At 37.9% G+C, this 22,799-nt stretch overlaps 3 long non-coding RNA genes across 3 annotated transcripts in view; all 3 read left to right on the top strand.

The window, feature by feature from the left end:
• Positions 1–19,413, top strand: LOC113436972 (uncharacterized). The gene is made up of 4 exons (XR_003374151.2): positions 1–324; positions 16,093–16,140; positions 16,518–16,635; positions 19,158–19,413. It is a non-coding gene; the product is annotated as an uncharacterized LOC113436972 (long non-coding RNA).
• On the top strand, positions 11,860–14,355 carry LOC148126997 (uncharacterized). The gene is made up of 2 exons (XR_015741446.1): positions 11,860–12,644; positions 12,677–14,355. It is a non-coding gene; the product is annotated as an uncharacterized LOC148126997 (long non-coding RNA).
• Positions 19,414–21,921: 2,508 nt separating the features above from the next.
• Positions 21,922–22,799, top strand: part of LOC148126996 (uncharacterized) — a 42,594-nt gene continuing 41,716 nt past the window's right edge. The window contains exon 1 of the long non-coding RNA XR_015741445.1: positions 21,922–22,206. This is a non-coding gene — a long non-coding RNA (uncharacterized LOC148126996). The remainder of the gene's footprint in view (positions 22,207–22,799) is intronic.

Here is a 22,799-nt window from a genome sequence, read left to right as displayed (position 1 = left end):
CCGTACTCTCTGAAAAACTAGAGGCCCGTGCCCTCATTTTCCTCCTCATTAATTCCATCTTATCCTCCTCTAATCTTCTCTGAAAGAGTCAGGAGAGCCCACAGGTGACCAGAAACAAAACAGCCCCCACCTTCTTCTGCCTAGCCTCCTTCCCACGCTAGCAGGGAGTCTGTTCAAGGGCAGCAATGCCACTCTGCCTGTTGCTTTCTGGGTAGCCCAATGCCCCTGGTTTGGTAATGGAGGAAGAACCATGTGCACCACCTTCTTGGCCATCACAACTCTAATACTGCTGCTACGTCGATGCTTCTTCAACAAAGTTGAACCGTAGGTCTCTCATCTTCCTCTTACTTTAGAGAAGCAGTTTGAGCAGCTTTTCTGGCAGTGAGCCTAGGGATGGGTGGTTGTCTGCTTCTTCGTCATAAAGAGCTGTAGTTCATATGTATGCATGTATTATTGTTGTTTTGTTGTTGACTTTTGGAAAGTGGATCTTGAGATATCAAAATGGCTGTTTCTGCTCAGGTTTTAATCTACTTTCTGAGATAGATGATGCTGTGGGTTTTTATCCTCTGTTGCCAGTGCATATTCTACCCAAACAATTTTATTTCAGTGAGCAGGTAATAGGGATTACATAGAAATGATTCTCCACAAGAAAATTTCAGTATGGCTGTCTAGGAAGCTATATGAAACAGAGCCCTGGTATATTTGGGGTGGCACTGCTCAATGTAGGACGCAACAAGGCTTCCGAGGCGGAGTTTTCTTTTTAAATTTGTATAATAATACTCTTACATTCCCTGACTAGTCTTTGAAGTAACATTTAGCCTATTGATCTAGGGCTGAATTATCAGTCACCATGAATACTTCCTCCCCCAGCCCACAAAATTCAGGTTTTTATTAGGAACATTCACCATCCCAAGAGGAATTAGTTTAAGATGATTATGGAACAATAAGATGCATTAATGTGTGTTTGATGCTTAATCAAGACATGTTTTGCCTTCCTTTGCTTAGTAGTGCTCTGAAGTTAGACTGAGCAGGGAAGGTGGGACTGAATGGCAGAGTCTGTATATGGAATTTTGTGGCATATATTGAATTATAGCTAGTATGAGATGAAATGCTGTGCAGGGTTTTCCTTCTGTGCCAAAACATCAAGCAGAACCTTTTAGATCCCAGTAAAGATACTGAGATTTAGAGTTCCTTGTCATACCATAGGAACACATCCTAAAATGGGCTTCCACATTCAGCAGTTACCTTCTAAAATGCCTTGGTTGTTGGCAGTGGTGACGCTCTGCTGTACGAAATGTGGTTTATTTATTTCCCTTATTTTCACTGCATTCGTTTAGTTGTAATGGTACTGTATAATACAGTCTTTTAGTCCTGTTGAAACACAAATCTTCAATCCCTAATAGTTGGGGAGAAAAGATAATACCAGTTAGCAATTGGGAAAAAAGGAAAATGAGATAAGGAAATATAGGAACAGTAGTGACTTTAAGATAAATTAATCCTTCCTTTTTGAGCTTTATTTATTTTATATTACTCTGATATATGGTTTCAAATAGCAGGCTTTTACATTCAATTTTCTATTACTTTATATGGCATTAATGGTAGAAACTGAAAATAACTTCCCAATCAACCAGTTTTTTAATATGCAAATATTTGAATGTGTCTACATGATCTATAATTACTAAAACCTTTTTTAAAAAAAGTAGGAGAAGATAGCATACAATGGTGAGGTTATGATACGAGAGAATTAGATTTTTGGAAAGAAGTTGTTTTTTTTTACTGCAAGCTCCTTTAGTGCCAAATTAATACAGATAATGGACATTTGCAGTAGGCTGTATGCAAATGAAAACCAATCCTGCTTTCCAAGTAGGCTGTGAAGCATGTGGATTTTGCAGGGTCATATTCCGGTTACGGTTTAAGTATCTCTTTGAAACAACTTAGATGTGTGTGGTGCATGCCTATTATTTATGCCAAATGACTATAGAGAAGAAGGAAGATGTATGTCTTTGACAGAAATATGCAGGATCTATTGCCTGGGTAAAAGATCTCAAGCACATTTTAAACACAGAATGTCCAGGTAATATTTGGAAGCAACTCATGCACCTTGCTGATTCACTGTCCTATTAAGAAAATGGAGAGCTTGCAGCACAATCAAGCTTAAAAGATTCTGTTATTAGAATCAGTCTAAATAAAATTAGTTTTAGCTTTCTTGGAGCTGAATTTTTGGTTTGGCTCATTAATGGAGCTGACAGTGATTGTTTAAAAGAACCAAACCTAGCTGAGTTCTCTAAATTAAATTAGAGAATGTTAAAAGACACCCTGCAGATAATTGTCTAAATGATTAGGCCTCCCCCCGCCCCCCCCCCCCCGAGATCCTATTGAATGGTAGTACTTACTCACTGTAACAATAGTAAATATTTTATTTTCCTTCTCTTCTTCCTCATCTACCAAATATCTTGTTATTTCAATGCATCTTAACAATCCAGAACATAGTTCTGGCCGCAAGGCATCTCTACAAGGAGAACTGATGTCTGCAAATAGAAGCCTTCCCTCTGGGATATATTTGGGTTACAAATGCACAAAGCTATTTTTCGACTGAAAAATGGTTGACACTTTCACGTAAGATTCACATTATTTCAGCCAAATAGAGTCCAAAATTGGATATAGTTATCCTTAGTTATATAGATAAGGTGATAGCAAGTCCTTTTCAAAGCAAACTGAGGTGCACTGACAAATGTTTGTAGATTAACCAGTTGTAAGCATACAATGTTTACATTTTAATGGATCACTTTTTAAAAAGGAAATGAGAGAAGAATTGTGTATTCCCTTAAGAATTTGGAAGTCCCATGAACTGGACATTGCTTGAGTCCCAGACCCGGAAAATCAGGTAGTCATTTGAACAAATTATTTACATCAAACCAAATCTTTATTGTGGTTAGTTCATACTCACAGTAAAGAATTAATGTGTGTTGCATATATGGGAAATCTGGTCTGCTTCCTTCCGGTGCTTTGATGCATGTGTTTGATGGAACTGAATATAAAATCCTATATTACTGGATAGCAATAAATAAATCTCATAAATAAATAAGCAAGCCTGATCATATACGATTATATGAGGTCCTTATTGCTCCTCTAAACTTGGTTATTTGCTTGTGGACAGTCTGTTACCTAATTAAGTAACATTATCAGTGCCAGAACTGATACTGGCTAGCACTAATAATGTTACCTAGTCAGATAATGAAATGTCTGCAAGCAAACAGCCACACTTGGGGGCACCAAGGATTCCCCAATTCAATCCTGATTTACATATATTTTATTTATTTATTTATTTGATTTGTCAATCACTTACAAGATAATAGGTATAAGTAGAAACATAGTTATGAATACATGGATACATATAAGAAAAATAAAAGATATATAAAAGAAACAATAGGACAGGGACAGTAGGCAAGTTGGTGCGCTTATGCACGCCCCCCTACAGACCTCTTAGGAAAGGGGTGAGGTCAATAGTAGACAGTCTAAGGTTAAAGTTTTCGGGGTTTGGGGAAGAAACCACAGAGTCAGGTAGAGTATTCCAGACATTGACTACTCTGTTGCTGAAGTCGTATTTCCTGCAATCAAGTTTGGTGCGGTTAACCTTGAGTTTGTATCTATTGTTTGCTCTTGTATTGTTATGGTTAAAGCTGAAGTATTCATTGACAGGTAGGGCATTGCAATGTATGGTTTTATATACTATACTTAGGTCAGACTGGAGGTGGCATATTTCTGAGTTTTCTAGGTCTAGAGTTTCGAGTCTGGTGGCATAAGGTATTCTGCAATGAGTAGAGGAGTGGAGAACTCTTCTTGTGAAATATTTCTGGACTTTCTCAACTGTGTTACTATCAGATACATAATGTGGGTTCCAAACAGATGAGCTGTATTCAAGTATTGGTCTAACAAATGTTTTGTATGCTCTAGCTAATAGTGTGATATTACCAGAGAAAAAGCTACATAGGATTAGGTTAAAAACTCTTAATGCCTTTTTTGGCTATGTAGTTACAGTGGGTTCTAGCACTTAGATCATTAGAGATGAGTACTCCAAGGTCCTTGACAGAGTTTGGATCATTAACAAAGTCTTGACTATTCAGTTTGTATTTTATATTCTGATTTTTTTCTGTCAATATGTAAGCGATTTGTTTGTTGAGATTTGAAGTTGCCATTTGTTCGACCATTCTGATGCATAGTTGAGGTCTTTTTGAAGAGTAGCTGTATTTTCTGTGGTGTTGAATAGATTTACATAATCAGCGAAGAGAACACAGTTGCTCTTAATATGATCACAGAGGTCATTTACGTAGAGTATGAAGAGAGCTGGTCCTAGAACACTGCCTTGGTGAACACCACTGCTGACAGGTACAGAATTTGATAGGACGCTCCTAATTTTGACCATTTGTTGTCTGTTTGACAAGAATGCTTCTATCCAGTTATGCAGGTATCCAGAGATACCATAAGATTTTAGTTTTAGTAGTAGTTTGTTCTCTTCCATTGGATACATCTGATTAGGAAACTATGAGGAAATGCCAGATTACCTACTCCTAGGAGTTATAAAAATACCCCAGGTAAGCCAGTTGCATATACAATTTGTTTGCCAAGATGTGTAAACTTTATTTGATCTGTCTGTATAAATCTCAAGGAATCAAGCTTAAGTCAAGGGATTTTTTTTTAGTCACAAAACACTAAGCAATCCCATATTTTTCTAGCGTAATGTTTAGATCCAACTTGGGTAGTTAATATATGATTTAGTGTTTGATGCACAGCTACCCAGTTGAATTAATTTAATAAACAATGGTTATCTTAATCATCTATGAGCAATGATTGTCCAACTTCTTAAAATCCTACAGAGATGGCAGTCTGATCCATTGTTTTAAAGCTCTTTGCATCAAGAAGTTTTTCCTTATATTTAAATGAGACATATTAGTAAATATGTGTTGTATTAACAAGAGGTTGCTACTAGGATACAATCCAAATCTACTCTTCACCTTTAAAATACTAAATAGTCTGAGCCTTAGTGATCTTCTGCAGCAACCCTGTAGAAAATACAATATGTGATCAGTACAAGCGATGCATTGTGCTTAGCTGGGAGTTCCTCCTTCCTTTCTCATACTAATTTTCATTTTGCTATTTGGGAAATATTTGTCAAAACATTAAATTATTTAGTCCCCTCTTCCTATCCTTCTCTTTCACTCTCTTTTTCAAATATACAAGGGGGAAGAGGGAAGAGATGTGTGCTATCCAGAAAACATCATGTTGATTAACACTTCTGATTAAGCAATGCAGTAAAACAATAGGCAATCAACAGAAATTATGTGGCTGAATCCAACTTTCCTATGTTATCCATCTCATTTCCTTTCGCTGTTTTAACAGCTTTTCTCTCTCTTTGATCTTGTAATTATGGAGTTGAACAATCCCTCTCTCTGGGCAGAAATCCGAATTAAAGCACCTCAATGGACGACTATCTAACATCTCTTTGAGTATATCAAGCGAAGGAAAGTCTGCCATTTCTCTGGCGAATTGGTTCCGTTCTTAAACTGTTCTTAATGTTAGAAAGCTTTTGTCAAACATTCAATTAGGTCATTTCCTGTAATCTAGAATGAAAAAGAACCTTCTGTGTGGAGAATATCATTTTCTTACCTATAGAAATCTTTTGTAAAAAGATACTGAAAATTTCTTCTCGTTATCAATCAGATGAATAGGGCACTTTCATTGATGGAATTTTTTAAAAATTATTTTGGATTTCAATCTAGACATTGATATATTTTGACAGAACAGGTCAAGAATATGTCTTAAATATGTGTAAATATGTGTGTCATGCAGTCAGTCATATGCACTAAGATGTCTAGAGTTTTCTATATCTATGCGTTATTCACAAATGATTTACAGATTGTACACATTGACTGAATTTTATATATTTAGTGCAGGTAATTTCCAGCTGCAAAAAGGGATTGTTATGAAAGGCTTGTATATGGTGGAAATTTGTCCTTAATCATCAAGAGTATAACTTCTTGAAGGAAAAGACCTGAGGGAATGTTTCTATTTTTGATGAATTACAGTGCAATTTCAGATATATCCTGCACCAAATTTGGAAATGCCCACTGTTCTGTATTAACATACTCCAAATACTGACTTCTGATTGGTCCACACAAATGGCATTCTGATTGGTCCACTGAAAGGCCGTGATTGGTCCGCTAAGAATCAACCATGATTGGCTGCGCTGATCACGGGAGATTCAAAGACCTGTCATTGGCCGGCGAGCCGCGAGCAATCCCTATATGAAGGGCTGCCGCGGCTCCAAGATTTTGCACAGATCTATACAAAAAATAAAGAGCTTGAAGTACACTGGTCTCGCGTCTCTTCCGTACCCGATCTAACACCCACCATTACACAATTTGCTAGTAAAATTGCCAACTTTTAAATTTCAGGATTCGCTCTCCGTTCGCTCTGCTCTGAACAGATTTTCTTTCTAAATGAACAGCTAAGAACATAACAGAAAAGAAAACAACTGTTATCATTAATAATAATGCTTGAAATAAAGGAAGCTGATGGATTGACCCACCAAATAGTGTTACCTATTGTCATACATAATGATTCAATACCTGCTTTTCTTCCTTCTCTGTGGGGATAAAATGCCTATTTTTAAAATATAATAATTATTATTTATTTGAAACCAGATATTAGCTGTCTCCAGTGGTAACTCATGTATTGACTGCTAATCTGTCAGTTTCCTTTCTTAGGTTGATAAACATGTCCTAAATCTATCTCTAACTTCTGACAAGAAATTCTCACTATTTATTTCATTCATTTTCATTTCCCAGTGACGCTTGTAATGTATCATTTGGTTGCTTCATTCACATCCAAACATGGCCACCTTACACGGGAAACTCTCCAATGTATTCCCATCTGTATTCTTTCCATAGAACAATATATCCGAAATTGAACATTTGAGTATGCTCTTTTGTTCCTACTGGGAAGCACTAAAAAAGCCCCAATCCTCACATCTGTATATTTTATTCAACATAAAGAAAACAGTTATTTTATATTTATGGGCAAACAGCCAGGACCATTTTAGAATGGTCTGAAAATCCATTCTCATTCAACTCACTATGGAGATGGGAGTGAAGGACACACTGAATGGGTTCTTCTCCTTCCTAAATGGTCAGTCATGGTCATAGGGATGCGAGCAAGTTTGACTCTTTTTCCCTTACTGTTTAATGTAGAGCACTGGATAGACACAGGTGGTCAGAAAGAGAGGTATCATTAATATGTGGATGATATTCAGTTGTACAGCTGTTACCTTGGGTCAATCAGCAGCTGCAGTTACTGTTATATTCTGATGCTTAGAAACTGTTAGGGTCTAGATGTGAAGAAACAGGTTGATACTTAATCCCAGCAAGGCAATGGTAGGGGATAGGGAAGAGGATTACTTCAAAGGAAGCCCATCTAGTGAAGCAAGTTAACAATCAAGGGATGTCCTTAGATTCAGCAACCTATGCTGGAAAAGCAGTAGGAGGTCATGGCCAGGAGAAACTTTGCACTAATTCATCTAATGTCACTTGCAGCCATTTCTGGAATGGGAGCTTTGCTGATGGTGGGTCATACCCTTATCGCATCCAATCTGTACTGGACTGTTGCAGTTCACTCAATGTGGAGCTCTCCTTACAGTTGATTCTAAATGCAGCAGCCCAGATAGCTATCAGTTTGACTATACTTATCCAGGTCTATCAGGATTTGGCTGATATAAATTGGAGATCCTGGTTGTTACCATTAAAGCTCTCTATTATTTTGGTTCTGGATAGCTCTAACATCACCTGCTCCGGGTGGAATCTGCCCATCCTGTGAGATCTATGAGGGAAAGCATCTTTCAGGTTTTATCTCTGAAGAAATGTTGTCATCAGGGACTCCAGGATAAGGTTTTCTGTCACACACACACACACACACACACACCCAGCTTCCTCTGGAATAATAGGAATAAGAGTAGCGCCTCTTTACATTTCTGAAGATTTCTGTTGACCTGGTTCTTCTGTAGGATTTGGGAATGGAAATAGTGAAGAGTGTGATGCCAGTTATTGGTAAGGGGTAGTTTAATATTTTAGAATTTTTGGGTATTTCTATCATTTTAATTATTGTATGTAGGGATAGAAAATTGCTTGGAACCTTGTTTGATTGGGAGCAAATTTTCCAGTTCTAACAAATAAGTAGCTAAAGTTGAATTAGCAAAGAAACATTTTAAAAGAATAAAACTATTTCAATGCAACTTATTACAATAATTTAGGCCCATATTTCTTTTTTCTGTTTTAAATGTAATATACATATGCCCATATACACACATCACACCTTTCCTATTGAGGATAAGCAACATTATGCATAGAAAAGGAATAAGTGTCATCCGAATGAACTAAAGTTATAAGATAAGAAAAATAAATAGATGCATGCAATTCATTTACACCAACCCCACTCACTCCATAATTTATAACTTTGCTTCCACAAATCCACACATGCTTTAACACTATCTTTGTCCTTTAAATCTAAATCCTCATTCATTTTCTCTGTATGACTAAGCCATAGCATATTTCTTTCTTTTTTTAAAGTGTCATGCTTGGGCATATGCAAACTTAACTTTCCTTTACTGAAAATAAAATTTTAATAAATGAATCCAAGCATTTTCTGCCCAATCTTAAAACTTCCCCAGAAGAACTAAGCAATTCGTCTTCTTCTTGCTCTAACCACCCATTTCTTCTGCCTCAATACCAGCAGCCTTTGTGGCTCTTAAAAGAGGTGCAGTCCCAGCCAGATGCAGTCCCAGCCAAAAACCTATGGGGAAATTAAATGCCATATCTCTGAAAGCAGACAGGAGGGGGAAAAAGAGAGAGAATGTACTGAGGGAAAACAGCTTCAATAAATGGATAGGACAGCATGGCATAAGAATCAAGGGTGACATCAATATCATGGTGTTGGGATAAAATGCCTGTGAAAACTACTTACATTTGTCTGAGGTGTAGTCTGTACAAACAATTCTGTACTGTATCATTTTTTGGGAGGTGGGGGTGGTTTCCAAATAACTTTTGAAATATTTTCATTCAACACAGTATAATGTAAACAGTGCTGAAGAAAGGTATTGTCCAAAGATGTCAGAAGGTATCTGACCAAAGATGTCAAGATCTTTCTTAGAAAAATCTTGACATATTTGGTCAGGCAATACCTTTCTTCAGCCCAGTCAATATTGTTTTTAAGTCCTGTGGGTCTCTTAATCAAGCACAATGTTACATTAGACCATTTCTGGATATTAGCGAATAAACATTTTATCTGTTAATTTTTTTGTCTGGCGTGTTTTTACAATGGAAGATTTTAATGTTTTTCATTGCTTTCATTTTGTTAGCTGCCCAGAGTCATTGGATGCAAAATGGATGGCAAATAAATTTCATAAATAAACAGAGCTCTCTTACTATTCTGGTGGAATATTATGGCAAGTCCAAAACTTTCTGGTTACCAACTAATAAGACAGAAGTGCAGGGAGAAAGAATATTAACTGCTCTTTAAATCAAGATTTAGGATTGGGCTAAATGTTTCAAGTATTTGTTGAAAATCTTTAATTTTATTGGGGATTCCTTAAATCATCAGTCCACTCCATCTTGCCATGTCTAATAATATTCTCTCAAGGGACTTTTAATTCATATGAGAAAGAGTCCTACTACATAAAGGCTGGCAAGGAGGAGAGATCTGAACAGTAGATTTCCTCTCCACAGTTCAGAGATTATCCTTCAATTAGAGAAATACTAAATGTCCCAAGGTTACTAAAACCCTTTTCCAAGGGCTACCAAAATGTGCCTTAAACAGATAAATTACTTAGACATAAGAGGTAGAGTTATAAAACCATACCAAAATGATATGAAGAAATTCCATTGGCAATGTTCCAGTTTATTAGAAAAATCTCTTTGGTATATGTTGTAGAGTGATGGAAGGAAGAGGCAAGAGCCAGAGTGAACAACGAACAGGCTTTATTACAGGGAATAAAGGGTTGCCGCATCTGCCTTCTAACTAGCAGGTTAGCTGGGACCTGGTTGGGGACTCCAACCAGTTCCAAAGACATAACAGTATATGTATTTGGGGTGTTGTGGTTAATAATGCTGCAGCAAGCAACCTCCATTGAATAAGCCTTAAAAGGTCTTTTCACTGAAATCATTCATTAGATCAAACTGGATTTGCTCCGAAGATACTCATGTTGGATAAGCTAAATATTTGAATATATTAATAATATAAGTAAATAGATATTATAAATAAAAAAGCAAGTAGCTATAATTTCTCTTAACACAAGAAAGCATTTGACAGCATAATTTAGAATGGCCTTTCAGTGATTCCAGATAAGATGAACTGTGGTTTGAATGTAAAGCATAAAGAATAAGATACCAAGATCCTGGAAGATCCTGGAGTTTTGTCAGAAAATACGGTGTAACAAAACGAGGAAAATATGTCTGTTCCTCTTCTTCTTTATTTCTACTGTTATTGGAACCATTTCCAAGAAGGCATACCAAGAAAATAACATTTTAATAATTACATTGGCAAATGAAGAACACAAACTAAAACCACAGGCAAATAATATTGCACTTACAGTTACTCATCCAAAGAATTGCCTAGAATTAATAGCGGAACGTATATAGCGGAACGTATATAGGAGTATAATTTAGTGTCAGGATATTAGATTAATAAGATTCAAATCATTTGGAATTTACTGAAGAAAAAATAGAATATCTTCAGCAAATCACAGGTTTTAATATAATTGCAAAAGGCAGGTATAGGAAATCTGAGGGAGCGGGCAGTCCAGAAGTGCGAACTAATAAAACAAACAAACAAATATTTACTTTACAAAAACAATAATTACTTTTTTCAAAATAATTATTTGCAGTTTTGGAAAAACATGATGGTGGCTATTTTAAGAAGGAGAAATCTAATATAGTTATTTGTAGGAAGAACTGCAGTGCTAAAAATGAATACTTTACCAAGAATTGAAGACAGGTTTTAAATGAATTAAGTGGCAAAAAATACTTTTATATAGTTCAATAAAAGACTGAAGATTAAGCAGAACTGTATATACTATAGAGACAGTAAACATTAAGGCATTACTTGAAGCAGATATTTCATCAAATATCACAAGAATGTAAATAGAAAAGGAAGAGAAAAGCAGAACTTGATAGATTTAGCCAGCATTATTGTTTTCAAAATGGAACTTTTTTTTTTACAACAGAGTTTGACAAGAAAAAAAAACCTACTTGTTGTCTTTTACTTGCTATATCACATGTTAAATTATAATTCCTACCTTAAACTATTCAAACCTGAGTGAAAAAAAGCAGGTTAACAGATGTGAATTGTAGCTTATCTTAAATATTCCCCATGGCTTTTAGGAAATCAATATTTTTTCCTTCAGTGGGATGATATTTTGGATTGAGATAGCATCAAGATTAGAGAGGCTAAAAGGCAAGATAACATTTTTAGTCACAAAAAACAAAGCACTGCCAATCAAAATATCAGCAGGAATTTATTCTAGTTAGAGAACTATTTTTTTTTCTTCCATTCAGTTGTATCCAATTCTCAAAGACTGCCTGGACATATCTCTGCAGTTTCCTTGGAAAGGTTTTTCAGAAGTGGTTTGTCATTGTGTCCTTTCTAGGGCTGAGAGAAAGTGACTGACCCAAGACCACCCAGCTGGGTTGATCCTAGGCTGGGACTAGAACTCATGGCCTCCTGCTTTCTAGCCGTAATACCTTAACCAAACTGGCTCTCTAGAGAACAATATAATTAGACATCAAAATAATCTTTTCAACAAATGTTGTCAAATTTGTCTCTGTGAGGTGTGACCTCTACCTAAAGAATTACAGTGATTGCAGTGGCTACGGAATTTTCATAATATGCATTTGTCATGGATTCAGAGTGGGTAATTGGTGATTCTGTACTGCTGGTATATTGCAATTGAATTGATTTGTAGAAAAAAATAAGTTATGAGAAAAATTTGCATGAATTTAGTAGGAGTTTGTACAATTAGATTTTATATCAAATTTTGTTCTCAGCACACTCTGTCTCTTCCCTGCAGCCCCCACAGATTGTGATATACCATGCAAACAGCAGGATTCATTACCTATCGTCTTCAGTATGAAAATCCCCAATGCAACTGTATCCAGTCCTCTAAAACATAGCTGCATTTATAGCCTATTGCTGCTAGTTCCTGCTCTACCTTGACTTGACTCTCAGCACATTTTCTATTAAGTTGCTCATTGACAATTAATTACTTGGAATACGGATGTTTGCAGATAGCTGTCAAACATTTGCTCAAAGTTCTTTTCATAACTCAATCAATCTTTCTTTAAGTGGGATGATATTTTGGATTGAGATAACATCAAGACTGAAGAGGCTAAAAGACAAACCAAATGACAGCCTGAGCATGAGAAAATGGATTGGGGCCACAGCACAACTTTTTAAGCACTTTCCCACTGTGCCTCTGATCCTGATTCCTATATAATTCCATTCTAATAGGTCAAAAGAAAAAAAAACTTATCCAGCATACTATTTGATCACTTCGTGAGCCTTACCACAACCAGATTGCAATAGATAGTTACAACAGTTCAGTGACTATTTAAACTATTTCAGTGACTATTAGTTTAGTGACTATTCAAAGTTACAATGGCACTGAAATAACAGCACTTATGACCATTTTTCACACAACCATTGCAGCATCCACATGGTCACGTGATCAAAATTCACTGACACATATTTATGATGATTGCAGTGTCCCTGGATCAGGTAATCACATTCTGCAACCTCTGACAAGCAAAGACAATGAGGAAGCTAGATTCACTGAACAACCTTGGCACTAAGGCAACAGAAATTTTGGGCTCAATTGTGGTTGGAAGTCAAGGACTACCTGTATGCCCACTGTGAGGACTCTCCTGGATGATTCCATCTTTCTAGATGTCAGCTCTGGGGAGGATGAACCAGTTCTTGGCATGTCAGGGAGCTGACTTAATTGATGGCTCTGAGCAGCTCCCTGGAAGGGATTTGGCTGAGGTTCCAGCTAGGGAATGCATGTGGTTGCACAGGGTTAGTGAGGAGGAGGAGGATGTGCCTTCTGTACTGATGCAAGAACAGATAGGGCAGAGAAAAGGCAGAAGCAGAGACAATCAGCCAGATTACTTGAGAGGAGGAAGCCTCACCTTTCTTGATGAGCTGCACCGGAAGCTGCCTATTTGGCACAGCGGATTGAAGGTGACATTGCTGGGAACAATGTGTTTGTTTCCTAGCTGTGTGTTTTCCGATGTGACGATTCCTACCTCACTTTGGATTGACACCGGGCCTTGACTTGAATCGTGCCTTGGAAAGTCTGGACTTTTCTTGACTTGTGCACTTTCTTGTGTTGTGGATTTAAATTTGCCTGCTGGATATATTTTGTTTGAGAAACTTTCAAGTGCTTTGTGCGTTCTTTGGCCATTGCTTTGTGGACTAACATTGGTCTGTTTGTGGCTAGACTTAATTAAGCTAGTTCTGGGTTTTTTGGTGAAGGGAATTGCTGGGAAAGATTAATAAAGCCGCTAAACCACAGTTATGTGTCTGTGTGTGAGTGAGTGGGGCAGCACAGCAAGCCCAATGCACAATTTCCCCATTGTATCCCTGCCTTCTCCAAATCCAAAAGACACATTGCAAAGTGCCACCCATGTGCTTGTTACACCTGAGCTTACAGAGGGCACTGCTCTGCCCAAGCCAACCAGCAACGGAAGACAAAAATACAAGCTTTTCAGCATTCACACTCTGCTTTAACTGGCCATCACTGAATTTCTTGCCAGTCCTTAGACCCCAAATCCATTGTGTACACACAAAGCAGCTCTTCTTCCTTCCTTTACAAATAGATGTTTTGTGGCATACTCCCCCCACCCCACCTTTCTCTCTCTCTCTCTCTTTTTCTCTCTCTCTTTCTCTTTTTTAGTGTCCACTGATGTTGATTTCTTCCTGGTGAGGTGATCTGGATTGTTTTCAAAAGAAGACTGATTTTTGAAAGAGTGAATTCATTGAGAAATCTGTACCACTTCTTCTCTCTCAGATCGGCTTCATTGAAATGGCACTAATTATTTTGCAGTGATTTACATAAAACAATATTCTGTACTCACTCTCTAGATAGAACAATTTTCATTTGCTCAATATATTCAGCATTCCCACTTCTTCCTCTGAATTGCAGTGGATAAAGAAAATGCATCTTTCCATAGCGCCGTTCTTGAGAACAACAATACAGGTAGTCCTTGACTTACAACAGTAAATTTAGTGACTGCTCAAAGTTAGAATGGCACCAAGTCTTATGACCATTGCAGCATCCCCATGGTCACATGATCAAAATTCAGATGCTTGGCAACTAACTCACATTTATGACAGTTGAATTGATCCCCTTTTGTGACCTTCTGACAAGCAAAGTCAATGGGGAAGCCAGATTCACGTAACTATGGTACTAATTACTAACTTAAAAAGTGTCTCGCTTAGCAACAGAAATTTTAGGCTCAATTGTGGTTGTACGTTGAGGACTACCTGTATAATTAAATGTGATATAAAAGATTCAGTCAGTTCCTTCTGTGTTGTTCCTGAAATTGGGAGCTCAGGGCCATTCACAGACTCCCTAAGAGTAAGTCCTTCCATCAGTGTTTTTTAATTTAATTTATTTATTTATTTTGATTTGTCAATCGCTTACAAGATAATAGGTATAAGTATATACATAGTTATGAATACATGAAATGGGTACATATAAGAAAAATAAAAGAAACAATAGGACAGGGACGGTAGGCACATTGGTGTGCTTATACAGGCCCCTACAGACCTCTTAGGAAAGGGGTGAGGTCAATAGTAGACAGTCTAAGGTTAAAGTTTTGGGGGTTTGGGAAGAAACCACAGAGTCAGGTAGAGCATTCCAGACATTGACCACTCTGTTGCTGAAGTCGTATTTCCTGCAATCAAGTTTGGTGCGATTAACCTTGAGTTTGTATCTATTGTGGGCTCTTGTGTTGTTATGGTTGAAGCTGATGTATTCATTTGCAGGTAGGACATTGCAATGTATGATTTTATATACCATACTTAGATCAGACTGAAGACGGCGTAATTCAAGGTTTTCTAGGTCTAGAATTTCAAGTCTGGTGGCATAAGTTATTCTACAAGGAGTAGAGGAGTGGAGAACTCTTCTTGTGAAATATTTCTGGACTTTCTCAACTGTGCTAATATTAGATATGTAATGTGGGTTCCAGACTGATGAGCTGTATTTGAGTATTGGTCGAGCAAACGTTTTGTTCTCAATATTAGTGGGACTTAACAAGATTAGCTATTGTTAGTTTGCTCTTTTGTTATATTGTTTTTGTCTTTTAATCTTCTTACTGAAAGAATGCAATGTAAGCTGCTCAGAGTCCTTCTGGATGGGAGCACATAAACCGAAATAATAAATGGTGATACTTGCTGTCTCTTTAATCTGTACCAGAGAGAAATGAAGGAGTGTTCTTTCATATATTGATAATATTATGATGGCTCTTTGACACAGGAAGGCAAATATTGCTTCCAAAAATGTTGAATTTCAGTTTCTATCAGTCCTGTATCAGCATCATTACTGGTAAAGGATTGTGAAAACTGCTTGTCCCAAAATCTAGAAGGCACTAAGTCTTTCCCTGACCTACAAAATTCTGAAACTAACCAAGGTTCTCAGATGCAAAGTATTCAATCTTACCTAGCAAAAGCTGATTTGCATTCCCATTTTGTATGCAATGATATACAGATATTATACCAGCCAATGAGCTAGAATCCTGATAATAAACACAAATATTTTAGCACAAGATATGGTAGATAGTATTGTATGCACTGCCAGCAGTGTAGAGCGATGGTAGCATCTGATGTCATCTTATTGGGAGCTGCCCAGAGTTGTTTGAAAGATGGGTAGCTATACAAATGTTTTAAATGAATAAATAAAATAAACAAATGCCAAACACGAGGAAAGGCTGCTGCTGTTCTTATTGCTACCCAAAATAAATAGACTCTCTTTTCCCTCCCAATCTTCAGAGAAACAACAGAAGAACCCAAGGAGACTGTACCAGATTCTTCTAAAAGGTAACACAGTACATTTATATAAGTGCATTCATTTCAGTAAAGTTTTCATAGCAGAAACTCCTGACTGGGTTACATCCAGACTTTAAATCAGACTATAGTACTGTGATCATTCCTATTTAGACCCATTAATAGAATTAAACACAAAGCTTGCTGCAATTTTCCAACCTCAAAGCAAGCTATTTGGTTTAATAGGACCTATTTCTGAGAAAATTCTTACAGAATTAAGCAATTATTTATACAGAACTAGAATGATTTACCGGCATTAAGCTGCCAGTAGTCTAGTTTCAAACACCCTGAAAGTTAAAAAGGACCTATCTTAAATATCCTGTTGCAGTGAATGTACAGTAAGCTGTATTGTGTTTTGCATTTCTCTACAGAGAAGCAGGAAATTGACTCTGGCCCTGCACGAAGTATAGAAATGGAAGAGAAATATGCTTCCCTGTATTATAGTATCACCTGGAGGAAAATTCACAATCCACTATTGACTATATCATGGTAAGTTCAGTTGGTAACACGGTTGTTAAGGGAATCTGACCTTCCCATTGACTTTGCTTGTCAGAAGGTCGAAAAAAAGTGATTGCACGACTCCAAGACACGGCAACCATTCTAAATATGAACCACTTGCCAAGCATCTGAACTTTGATCATGTGGCCAGGAGGATGCTGTAATGGTTGTAAGTGTGAAAAACGGTCATAAGTCACTTTGTTCAGTGCTGTTGTAACTTCGAATGGTCATTAAACAAACTGTTGTAAGTCGAGAACTACCTGTACTATTTCTCTTTCCTTGAGCCATCCATGAAACAAACAAAAATCTCACCAGTGGATGGTTCACTCATTCTTGACGTCCTTTCAGGTAGAACAGTTTCACTCCAGTTTTGAAATACCTCAGGTCAGTAAGGACTACCACGTCATTTACGTAAGCCCAGTTATTAAAAAAGGCAAAGAAAGACCCAGCATTTCAACAGTCTACCAGTGAATCAGTGGGGGGATTCAATTTTTTTACTACCTGTTCTGTGGGTGTGGCTTGGCGGGCGTGGCAGGGGAAGGATACTGTAAAACCTCTATTCCTCCCTACCCCACTAACCTGCTTTCCAGCTCCGTTCTCCTGTACAGCAGAGATGGTATTCAGCAAGTTCTGACCAGTTCTGCAGAACCGGTAGCAGAAATTTTGAGTAGTTCAGAGAACTGGCAAATACCACCTCTGACTGGCTCCGCCCCCATCTATTATCTACCTCCCAAGTCCCAGCTGATTGGCTGGTTCTTCTTTTGTTGCCCTGCACAGAAGAACAGAGCTGAAAAGCAGGTTAGTGGGGTGGGGAGGGAATGGGGATTTTACAGTATCCTTCCTCTGCCATGCCCACCAACCCAAGCCACGCCCACCAAGCCACACCCACAGAACCGGTAGTAAAAAAATTCGAATCCCACCACTGCTTTGCAGGGCAACAAAAGAAGACCCAGCCGATCAACTGGGACTCGGGAGGCAGAGAAGAGATGGGGGCAGGCCAGTCAGAGGTGGTATTTGCCGGTTCTCTGAACTGCTCAAAATTTCTGCTACCAGTTCTCCAGAACTGTTCAGAACCTGCTGAATACCATCTCTGCAGTGAATTGAAATGCATGCTCCAAATGAAAAAAAGCCCTGTGGGAAAGGGGGTAGCCCAGGGAAAGAAAACTAATATTATTTTAAAACAATTGTTTTGGGCAGTTTCAGAAAGGAACTGTTCCTATATAAGGCAAGTGTGGTACCCACCACCCTTTTGAAGCACAGCTCAAACAGATTCATCAGAAATTAGGCAGCCATTTTTTACCAAAAGCAATGCAGGGACTTTTATTTTAAAGCTGATTGCTCTGCCTGCATATATGTGCCTTTTGAACGCTTCAACTCTGTAAATAGCATTATTTCCAGATATATTATAAATAATAAACCAAGGCAAATAACTACTTTGACAATGCTTAACTACCAGCAAGAATAAGAAACTGGTCATATAAATCACCAGATCAATTAAAGTCTGAGTACTAGGTTATATGATCTTGCTTTTCAGCTTATCACTCTTGGAAAGTGGCCTTTGAATGGGATGGAATTCAGCAGCCCAAGAAAAATGGCAGTAAAAGGCAGGGCCCAGAGGGGAATTTTTGCAGCACTGCACACTAGCCAATCACAGTGAAGAGAGGTACGGACATTCCAGCGAGGCACAACTAGACAAACCAGTTAGTTATCTCACCTTTGTTGGAAAGTGGAAAACCCTGGTTCTGAGGCAGTGAAGGAACACAGAATGGAGGTTACTTTTGCTGCAGCTTGGGATGGGATGAGAACTACAGTATATATCCATGATGGCGAACCTATGGCACATGTGCCACAGGTGGCACACAGAGCCATTTGTGCTGGCACGCAAGCCGCAGGCAAACTTACCTCACTGCACATGCGCATGCCTCGCAGTTGATTTTTGGCCGGTTTGAGGACTTTTTCAGCTTCCCAGAGGCTTGAAAAAAGGGTCTGCAGGCTTTGCAGGCCAAATAATAGATCCATTTTGTCACTTCCTGTAATAGTGGAAGTGATGAAACAGGCCTATTATTCATCCTGCAAAGCCTGCAGAGGTTTTTTTCAAGCCTCTGGGAGGCCAAAAAAGGCCCCAAATCGACTGAAAATCAGCTGTGAGGTGCAGTGCAGGTAAGGGGGCAGCTGGGGGGGGATTATGTGTGCATGCGCAAGGGGTGTGGGGGAACATTGCCCGCTGGGTGCTGGCATGCGAGCATGCATATGCAAGCGCATGCACAATTTTTGGCACAGGATCCCAAAAAGGTTAGCTACCACTGGTGTGTATTCTGGTCTCCAAAAACAGAAGGTGGAGGTTGAGCTCATGCTGGGGCATGCAGGAAGTATCACACCTACTATATCAAAACCTGATACAGGTCTCAACAAGTATTATGCTTTATTCCAGGCAGAAGATCTAGCCAGGAAAAAAAAAATCTCAAGAATGTATTTTATAAACTATTCGTAACCACATGGCCATTGTTTTTCAGTAGACTTCAGGAAAGAAGAAATGAAGTCACTACGCCTTTAAGTTGTAAGACAGAAAGAAAGAAGCCACAAGGCAGCATCTCCTACAGATCTCCTACAGAAACATGCTGTTGCAAAGTAATGGGAAGAGATACCCTGGAGGAAACATTTTCCATGGCCTAAATTGAGAAAATTACATGTGTTGTGGTTTTAATTTTTTCCCAAGATGTAAATCCCTAAAGAAATAAAGAAATAAATAGCCCCATGAGCTCAGCAAAAGTCAAAACACTTGAATTATTCTTGGATCGACAAGGAGTACAAGCTACCAGATGAAACAGAGGGTTTACGGGTGTGACTGGAGTTTTCAGTCACTCAACCATTTGATGGCATGTTCTTGGCACCATAGGTGTTCAACATTCATCTGAAAGCATATTGGGTACTATACATATGAATTTGGAAGGGTTCTCATATGAACTTGAAACAGATCCAATTCCTTTGCCTTGTCCTCTTCCTGCACATGACAGTGTCTTCCTTCCATGCTTAATATAAAGATACATAGCTTGCAGATTTGGCAGAAACAGCAAACTATATTTTACATAAAGATACCAGGAATGGTGGCTAAGTACATTTATTGGTGACTGGATACATCTTGTAGACCAGGGGTCTCAAACTCAATTCACCTGGGGGCTGCTGGAGGTGGAGTCTGGGTGAGGCTGGGCCGCATAAGGGATTCCACAAAAAACGTTGTTAAAAAAATATCCTCAAATGTTATACTTTCATATCACAGTGGGGGCCATAGGATATCGTCCTGCGGGCCGCAATTGGCCCGCGGGCCGCGAGAATGAGACCTCTGTTGTAGACTTTCTGAAATGGGGAAAAATCAACTTGAGGTTTATGGTTTTGATGATTAGACAGGATAGATTATAGAAAGAAAACAGTCACAATATAATTTTAGAGAGGGCTTAGAATATAATTGTACTTATAACAGCTGTGAAGAATACTGGAAGCTACTTCTTTATACTTTTTTCCCCCTACTTTCTTCTATTATTGCAATTTTAGGGTCTTTTCTGTTGTTTTTCTTCCCCTCTTCTGTTCTCTCTAGTGTATATAAGTTCTTTTAATTATTATTCTTAAAACTTTCAATAAAAATTATGTATGAAAAAATGGAGTGGTGGCTGGGAAAAATAGTGTGATAAAAATGCAGGCTGGGCGGGAAAGAAGTCAAAAGGCTCAGGCACTTAAGGCTTAAATGCAACCAGGATGTTACATGCAAAACATCTACTTTGCTGCTCCGAGTCACAGTTTCCTTATATATAAGAAATATGTCAGGCACAAGGAGCCAGAATGACACCGTGAGCTGATCAAAGTTACTTCTTTATTTGTTGCATGCCTATTTGCAAAAATCTGACTGCATTTTCTTCAGAACTGCCAGATAAGGCTTCAGGGTTTCTTGGGGAGAAATAATATCTGCACCACTTCCTGCTTTGCTTAACCCTTCTCTTCATACTTCCTCCCACTCCAACTGGAGATTCCACACAAATGATAAATACTGCTCCAACTTTCTCCAACCCAGGCCAGAGCACCTCCATATGGTTAGAAGGGATCATCCGGTCGATCAGATCCCAAGCATTAACCTCACTTTTTCTAACTTGCTGCATCCTAGAAGTAATGTACCTACAATCTCAAGACAAGGGGGTCATGCTACTGGGGGTTGTAATTGCAATGTAACTAGAACTTTCAGATGGAAGAAATGCCATTAGCAATATGGCACATTTCAGAACTGGTGATTTGAATGATCTTACAACAATGGAATTATCTTACAACAAGGGAAACAAGGGAAGAAAGTCTACCAAAATATCCAAAATGGGGATTTAAATATTAAAAAAAAATAGAGATGCACAGCTAGGTATCATTCAGCTATTATATGTCCAGACTCAATTGGAAAACATTTAACCCAGATATTTTGCCCTGAATTCACTTGCTCACAGCCCCTAAAATGTAAAATCTAAGCAGCAGCTAGAAGAGCAACACTACTCATCAGTGGGGCTACTATTCATGTTAGTTCACCATTTGCTTAAGAGAATGGAATAACTGAAGTATCTTTACGGAAGGCTTGAATTGTTTCCACTCAAGATTTATACAGTGGTGCGAAAGTTTCACAGATCCAGAAGATAGGCTAACTTAATAGGAAGGAGAAAGCACATTCTGAATGTTGAGGACATGGCATGAATACCTTAACAAAATGGTATCAAGGGACTGATCTCTTCCTGAAAGAGTTGCCATGGTGACAGTGCCCAACTGCAAAGCACCCATCTGCCAAAAAAGCAGGCAAATGAGGTTCCCCATCATCTTCTCTGCCCCGCTCACTAACGGTATGGGATAATCCTAAACACTTTCTGTGTTTTATCTGAGGGTATAGACTGCTTTCTGTATAATCACATTGCTGTAACTGCATTTGCTCCCTGCATGCCAACTTATTTATTTTGAATTAAAAGGTTTTTTTTAAAAAAAAGATCAAAGGGAGCAATAACTGCCAGGAAAATGATCCTAGGTACCACATTCCCTCCCTCTGCTATATTGAAGGTTGGAGGAAGTGTTTGATCATGGGGCAATAGAGATTATAAATAGGAAATAATATCAACTCCAAGAGGTAGTTAATAAAAGCTTACGTTTCAGTTCTTACATTTTCCTAACTTTTCCTTTAACTCAGGCTTTTTTAAAAAAAAAAAAACCCTTAATGACTAGCAAGTTTTTGTAATAAGATTTTCTTGCTCCTCTAGGAACATTTCATTAAGTCTTTAACAACTCCCATTCCATATCCTTAATGAGGTTTTTTGGTCCGGAAATAATGTGTGTCATCAAAATCACTAGTCTGTTGGGGCCTTCTTCATTTTTGTAGCTGATTACTAGCAAACAGAGAGAGAGGGGAGGGCACAGAAGGAACACCTAATTAAAGAGAAATAGGAATAGAGAACAGAAGCTGAAAAGGCTGAAGAAAGAGAAATTCTATGAAGTAGAAATATGGCTGGTCAACTCTGGACCGTGGAAGCTTATAAATAGACATTGGAAAAGGTTGGTAAAGCCTAAGAAGTATTATGTACCATCTGTTGTAACTTGTTTTCCACTTTCCTATATGTTGCAGCTTTATCATAATAAATAATAATTAAATACTGAAGAAGTACAATTTTGAGTTTTTACAATTTTAAGACTTAGCATTGATGTCCCATTACATTTGGACGAATTTGATTATTATTAATAAAATGTTTTTATGACTCCGTTCTAGTTAATTTAAATATGTGCGTATGTGTGTATACATGCATACATACATATGTATGTATGTGTATATGTATATACACACAAACACAAGTATGCAAGATAGCTGTGGGCAATATGCAAGAAACTGGTTTCCTTTATCCATACTTAGTTGAATTCTTCTGAAATTAAGGAAGACATTTGGTTTTAAATGGCAAGATACATTTTAACCATGTTTATTTTTTTAAGCAATTGATCATAATTGTTTAGAAAAGTAGTTTCTAATTCAGAGATGGTAAAACAAATGTGCAATATCTTTTACAAAGAAGAAACTCAAAATTGTACTTCTTCAGCATTTAATTCTTATTCTTTAGCTCTGAACATAGGTTGTTCCCTGTGCTCATCACTATAAG

The sequence above is a fragment of the Pseudonaja textilis genome, chromosome 2 (genome assembly GCF_049901715.1).
Source record: "Pseudonaja textilis isolate UNSWEBS1 chromosome 2, rPseTex1.2, whole genome shotgun sequence".
Lineage (NCBI taxonomy): Eukaryota > Metazoa > Chordata > Lepidosauria > Squamata > Elapidae > Pseudonaja > Pseudonaja textilis.
This window is presented reverse-complemented; position numbering and strand designations above follow the sequence as displayed.